Below are 7,795 nucleotides of genomic sequence, written 5' to 3'. Positions count from 1 at the left end.
TGCGTCTTTATCCAACTTGCCACTCTGTACCTTTTAAGTGGGGCATTTACCTCATCACCTCATTTACATCCAAGGTTAATATTGGTATGCGAGGATTTGATCTAGTCATGTTAGCTGGTTGTTACACAGACTTGATTGTACAGTTGCTTTATAGTGTCAGTGGGCTATGTGTTTTTGTGGTGGCAGCCAATCGTCCTTTGTTTTGTTTTCCATGTTTAGCACTCTCTTAAGGATGGCAGTCTGGTAATAATGAATTTCCTTAGTGTTTGCTTGTGTAAAGAGGATTTTATTTATCCTTTGCTTATGAAGCTTAGTTTGGCTGGATATGACATTCTTGGTTGGAATTTTGTATCTTTTAGGATGCTGAATATACTTCCCCAATATCTTCTTGTTTGTAAGGTTTCTGCTGAAAAGTCTACTGTTAGCCTGATGGGGTTCCCCTTGTATGTGACCTGCCCCTTCTCTCTAGCTGCCTTTAACATTTCTCCTTTCATGTTGACCTCAGAGAATCTACTAATTATGTGTCTTGGGGATGGTTGTCTGATATAGTATCCATTTTTTTTTTTTTTTTTGTGAGAGTGTCACTCTGTTGCCCAGGCTGGACTGTGGTGGCACAATCTTGGCTCACTGCAACCTCTGCCTTCCTGGCTCAAGCAATTCTCCTGCCTCAGCCTCCCAAGTAGCTGGGACTACAGGCACATGCCATCACCCCTGGCTAATTTTTTGTACTTTTAGTAGAGATGGGGTTTCACTGTGTTAGCCAGGATGGTCTCAATCTCCTGATCTCATGATCTGCCCGCCTTGGCCTCCCAAAGTGCTGGGATTACAGGCATGAGCCACCACGTCTGGTCAATATAGTATCTTCCTAGGATGCTCCAAATTTCCTGAATTTGCATGCCAATCTCTCTACCGAGGGTGAGGAAATTTTTGTGCCAATATCTTCAAATATGTTTTCCAAGTTGCTTGCTCTCTGTCGGATGCCAGTGGATTATAGGTTTGGTCTCTTTACATAATCTCATATTTCTCAGAGGTTTTGCTCATGAAAAATTTTTCTTCAGTTTTGTCTGAGTTGATTTGAGTAACTGATCTTTGAGCTCTGAGATTCTTTCCTCAGGTTGGTTTATTCTGCTGTTAATACTTCTTATTGTAATATGAACTTCTTATAGCCAGTTTTTCAGCTCTAGAAGATAAGCTTCATTCTTAAAATGGCTATTTCATCTTTCAGCTCTTATATAATTTTATTGGATTCCTTAGATTCTTTGGATTGGCTTTCATTTTCCACCTGAACCTCAATGACCTTTGTTGCCATCCAGATTCTGAATTCTATGTCATTTCAGCTATTTCAGTCTGATTAAAGACCACTGTTGGGGAGCTAATATGGTTGTCTGGAGTTGAGAAGACATTCTGGCTATGAGAGTTGCCAGAGTTCTTTCACTGGTTCTTTCTCATCTGTGTGGGGTGATGTTTACTTCATGTTTGAAACTGTTGTCCTTTAAATGGGGCTTTTTGCTTTTATATTCTTTGATGCTTTTGAGGGTTTAACTATAGTATAAATTGGGTTCAGTCAATTGGCTTTGTTTCTTGATGATTTCATGGGGCCAAGGCTCAGCTCTGCACTCACAGGCTGAGTGCTCTAAACCTGGGGGGCTGGGACCAGGCCTGCAGCCTTTTTCTCTGGCCCTGCTAGTTTAAGCAGCTGCTGCACTGGTGGCGTTGAGGTGTTCCCAGTTTCCTGGCAAAAACACCCTTATGGAGGGGTGCTGGCAAAAATGATTCCATGAGGCACTGACAGGGTAATGGGGGTCCCCATGTGTGCACACCACAGGCAGGGCAGTGGTGGGTCTCACATGCACCAGTGGCAGGTCCCTCGTGTGGCATGCAAATTTCTTTTCAGGATTTTTCCATTTACAGCTGACTCATGAACAATGCAGAAGTTAGGGATGCCAACCCCTGCCCCTACAATGAAGTTAAAAATCCACATACAACTTTTGATTCCCTGAAATCTTAGCTGGAAGCCTTAATGCTAATATAAACAGCTGATTAACACATATTTTCTGTTATATGTATCATATGCTGTATTCTTACAATAAAGTAATCTAAAAAAAAGAAAACATTATTAAGGTTATAAAGAAGAGAAAATACATTTACAATGGTAAATGATAAAATGTATAATATTTATTAATACCATAAGTTTACAATGCCTGTTTACAAGATGAAGCATCATGGTGAGCAACTGCAGTTGCAGACCTCAATCTATGGTACACATCAAGCAACTCAACTTTTTCTTGTAATGTCATGACTTTTCTCTGCTTCTTGGGAGAACTTTCAGCATCACTAGTGGCATTTCATGTTGGTCTCAAGGTGTCATTCAAGGTTATGGTATTGGACCAAACGATGAAAAATATGTGAGAACTGTGAAAGACCATTTTTTTCTCTGATACTTTACTGGAGAGATGAACTGCTCACACAGAGGTCATTAGCATCAGACGGCATTTTAAGCAGACAAAACACACAAGTTCACTGCAATAGAAAGAGGAGGTGGCTGTGAAATTACAGTAGTACAGTATGTACTACAGTTAATCTTATGCCATTATGATTTAATACTGCATCTTTGTTCATATTTTTCTTGACTGTGAATGACATCATGTACTGATCAAGAGATCAACACCATACTGGCCAACATGGTGAAACCCCATCTCTATTAAATTACAAAAATTAGCTGGGTGTGGTAGTGTCCACCTGTAGTTCCAGCTACTTGGGAGGTTGAGGCAGGAGAATCGCTTGAATCCAGGAGGTGGAGGTTGCTGTGAGCCAAGACAGTGCCACTGCATTCCAGCCTGGCAACAGAGTGAGACTCCACTTCAAAAAAAAAAAAAAAAAAATTGACATTTTAACAATATTGAGTATTCCTAACTATGAATATAAAATCTCTGTATTTTTTTTCTGATCTCTTTAATCAGTTTTCTAGTTTTCCTCATATAGATTTTACATATTTTGTTAGATTTATACCTAAGTATTTCATTTGGGGGGGACAGTAATGTAAATGGTATTATGTTTTTAATTTCAAATTCCACTTTTCCATTGCTGGTATATAGGAAAGCAACTGACTTTGGTATATTAACCTTGTATCCTACCATCTGCCTATAATTGCTTAGTAGTTCCAGGAGATTTCTGATGTTGATTTTTTCAGATTTTCTATATAAACAATTATGTCATCTGCAAAGACAGTTTTATTTCTTCCTTTCCAATCTGGATGCCATTAATTTATTTATTGTTTATTTATTTTATTTGTTGAGACAGGGTCTCATTATCACCCAGGCTAAAGCGCACTGGTGGGACTACATGCATGTGCCACCATATCCAGCTAATTTTTGTATTTTTGTAGAGACAGGGTTTCACTGTGTTGCCCAGGCTGGTCTCAATCTCCCGGGTTCAAGCAATCTGCCCAAACTACTGTGATTACAGGTTCATCATGCTCAGCCCCTCTCCCCCTTTTTTGAGTCTTACTGCATTAGCTAGAACTTCCAGTACAATACTGAAAAGAATGGTGAGGGGACATCCTTGCCTTTGTTCCTGGTCTTAATGGGAAAACTTGAGGTCTCTCACCATTATGATGTTAGTTGTATTTTGCAGATGTTCTTTTTATGAAATTGAAGAAGTTCCCCTCTATTCCTAGTTTTAATCATAAATGGGGTTGGATTTTGTCAAATGCTTTTTCTCCATCTATTGATGGGATTGGGTGATTTTTCTTCTTTAGCTTGCTTATGTGATGGATTACATGAACTGATTTTCCAATTTTGATACAGCTTTGCATACCTGAGATAAATTCCCTTTGGACATAGAGCATAATTCTTTTCACATATTTTTGGATTTGATTTGTTATTATTTTGTTGAGGACTTTTGCTCATTAGAAATATTGGTTGTCATTTTCTTTTCTGTTAATGTCTTTGTCTGGTTTTGATAACAGGACCATGCTGGCTTCATAGGAAGTGTTAGGAAGTTTCTCTTCTACTTCTATCTTCTGGAAGAGATTGCAGAAGAGTAGTATAATTTGTTCCTTAAATGTGTGGTAGAGGCCGGGTGCAGTGACTCATGCCTATAATCCCTGCACTTTGGGAGGCCGAGGCTAGCGGATCACTTTAAGTCAGGAGTTTGAGACTAGCCTGGCCAACATGGTGAAACCCCACCTCTACTAAAAATACAAAAATTAGCCTGGCATGGTGGTGCACACCTGTAATCCCAGCTACTTGGGAGGCTGAGGCAGAAGAATCACTTGAACCCAGGAGGTGTAGGTTGCAGTGAACTGAGATTGTGCCCCACTACATGCCAGCCTGGGTATAAAGAGCAAAACTCAGTCTCAAAGAAAGAAAATATGTGGTAGAATTCACTAGTAAACCCATATGGGCCTTGCACTTAATGTTCTGAAAGTTATTTATTCCTGATTTATTTTATTTATTTATTTTGAGATGGAGTTTTGCTCTTGTTGCACAGTCTGGAGTGCAATGGCGCGATCTCGGCTCACTGCAGCCTCTGCCTCTTGGGTTCAAGCAATTCTCCTGCCTCAGCATCCCAAGTAGCTGGGATTACAGGCATGCGCCACCATGCCCAGCTAATTTTGTATTTTTAGTAGAAATGAGGTTTTTCCACGTTGGTCAGGCTGGTCTTGAACTGCTGACCTCAGGTGATCCACCCACCACAGCCTCCCAAAATGTTGGGATTACAGGCGTAAGCCTCCGCACCTGGCTGATTTTTTTTTTTTTTTTTAATATATCTAGGCCCATTATCTATTTCTTCTTGTGTTCTGGCAGATTTAGTCTTTCAAAAAACTGGGTCTATTTCATGTAGGTTATTGAATTTGTGGGCAGAGACTTGTTCATAGTATTCCTTTATTTTCTTTATTATCCTTTTGACGTCCATGTGATCTGTAGCCATGTCCCCTTGTTCATTTCTGACATTAGTAGTCTGCCTTCTTTCTCAATTAGCTTGAATAGAAGTTTTCCATTAAAAAAAATCTTTTCAAAGACCCAACTTTGGGGTTCATTGATTTTCTCCTTGATTTCCTATTTCCAATTTCACTAATTTCTGCTCTTTTTATTTCCTTTATTCTGCTTACCTTAGATCTAAATTGTTATTTTCCTACATTCCTAAAGTAGGTGCATATTCATTTTACGTCTTTTTTCTTTTCTAATATGCGCAAACTTATAGATTTCCCCGAATGTACTGCTTTAGCTGTACTCTAAAATTACAAGTTGTACTTTCATCTTTAGATGAAAGTATTTTAAAATTTGTCTTGAGATTTCTTCTGTGATCATGTACTATTGAGAGTTGTGTTGTTTCACCTCCAAGTATTGTAGTACTTTCCAGCTATCTTTCTGTTGATTTCTAGTTTAATTCCCCTGTGAGGCTGGGAGCAGACATTTCATGATTTCTATCCTTTTCAATTTATGAAGGTGTGTCTTATGGCCCAGATATAGTGTATCTTAGTGAATATCCCATGTGAGCTTGACAGGTGTATTCTGCTTCTGTTGGATCCAGCAGTCTGTCAAGTCAATTATATCAAGTTGGCTGATGGTGGTGCTGAGCTCGACTATTGATTTTTTGCTTGCTGGATCTGTTCATTTCTGATAGAGCGGTGTTGAGGATTCCAACTTTAGCAGTGGATTTGTCTATTTTTCCTTGCAGTTCTAAGAGTTTTTACCTTGTATATTTTGGCATTGCACAGTTAGGTGCATACACATAAAGGACTGCTGCCCACTGGAAGAACTGATCCCGTTCTCATTATGTAATGCCCCTCTTTACTGCTGATAACTTGCCTTGCTCTAAGTCTGCTCTGTCTAAAATAATATAGCTACTCCCACTTTCTTTGATTAGCATTAGTATGGTATACCTTTCCCCATTCCTTAACTTTTAATTGATACGTATCTTTATATATATTTAAAGTTTCTTGTAGACAACTGCTGTGGTTTGAATGTAGTCTGTTCTTGCCAAAACTCGTGTTGAAATTTGATCCCCAACATGACAGTGTTGGGAGGTACAGCCTAGTGGGAGGTAGGCATTTGGGTCACAGGAGTAGGTCCTTCATAAATAGATTAACGCCCTTCTCTGGGTGTGCTCTTGCTTGTATGGGAATAGATTAGTTTCCTTGAGAGTGGGTTGTTGAAGACTCTGGCTTCCTTAGTTTCTCTCTCTTGCTTCTCCTCCTGACATGTGACCTCTTTGTACATGTCCACTTTCTGCCATGAGTTGAAGCAGTCTGAGTTCCCCAACAGATATGGCTGACCAATCTTGAACCTTCCAGTCATCATAATCATGGGCCAAATACCTGAATACAAGAATACTGAGTACCAGACTACTAAAGCCCAGCCCCAGGCATTTTGTTATAACACAAAATAAACTAAGACAACAACATAGAGTTGAGTCTTGCTTTTTAATCCACTTTGACAATCGTTTTCTTTCTCTTTTTCTTTTTTTGAGACAGAGTCTCACTCTGTTGCCCTGGCTGGAGTGCACTGACACAATCTCGCCCACTGCAAACTCTGCCTCCCAGGTTCAAGTGGGAAGACAGGGTTTTACCATGTTGCCAGCCTGGTCATGTACTCCTGACCTCAAATGATCCACCCGCCTCGGCCTCCCAAAGTGTTGGGATTACAGGCGTGAGCCACCGCTCCAGGCCGACAATCTTTTTTATCCGTTTCTTTCTCTAAGGTCATTGTTGTCCCCACTCTCATTCTTGATTTTAGTATTTACACTGTTGAAGTTTAAAGTGATCACTGATATATTTGAATTAATTTCTGCCATTTGTTACTGTTTTCTATTATTGCCCTTATTCTTTGTTTCTACTTTTATTTTCCACTTTTTCCCCTTTTGTGGTTTTAATTGGGCATTTCATGTGTGTCTTAGTCCATTTGAGCATAAAAACAAAATAGACTGGCTTACAAACACCAGAAGTTTGTTTTTAGCATTTCCAGAGGATGGGAAATCCAAAATCAAAGTGCCTGCAGACTTGGCCCACTTCTTGGTGCACAGAAAACCATCTTTTCACTATAACTTCAGATGGTGGAAGGGAAGAGCTGGTTCTCTAGGTTGTTTTTTGTTTGTCTGTTTGTTTTAAAATAAGGGCATTTTTCTTATTATGACAGCTCTGACCTCATGACCTAATCACCACCTAAAGGCTCCACTTTGTAATCCCAGCACTTCTGGGGTTAGAATATTAACATACGATTTTTTTTTTTTTTGGTGCCACCACACCCGGCTAATTTTTTATATTTTTAGTGGAGATGGGGTTTCACCGTGTTAGCTAGGATGGTCTCAACCTCCCTGACCTTGTGATCCACCCACTTTGGCCTCCCAAAGTGCTGGGATTACAAGTGTGAGCCACCATACCCAGCCTCAACATATGAATTTTGAGGGAACACATTTAGACTCCTAGCATTCCACTCGTGCTTCCCTCAAATTCATGTCTATGTCACAAGCAAAATACATTAATTCCATCCCAATAGCCCCCAAAGTCTTAAAACGTTCCTGCACCAACTCCAAAATCTCAAGTTCAGAGTTTCATCTAAATCAGATATAGGTGAGACTGAAAGTATGATTCATTCTGAGGCAAACTGCTCTCTCGCAGTGAAACAAACATGTTCTGTGCTTCCAAAATACAATGGTGGGAGGGGCACAGAATACACATTTCCATTTTAAAAGGGAGAAACAGGAAAGAGGAAAACAGTGACTGGTCCCAAGTAAGTCTGAAACCCAACAGAGGAAACAACATGAAATCTTTTTTTTTTTTTTTTTTTTTTTT

The sequence above is a fragment of the Sapajus apella genome, unplaced genomic scaffold (genome assembly GCF_009761245.1).
Source record: "Sapajus apella isolate SASKATOON/1434 unplaced genomic scaffold, GSC_monkey_1.0 scaffold118, whole genome shotgun sequence".
NCBI classification, from domain to species: Eukaryota; Metazoa; Chordata; class Mammalia; order Primates; family Cebidae; genus Sapajus; species Sapajus apella.
Note: the sequence above shows the minus strand (reverse complement) of the source record.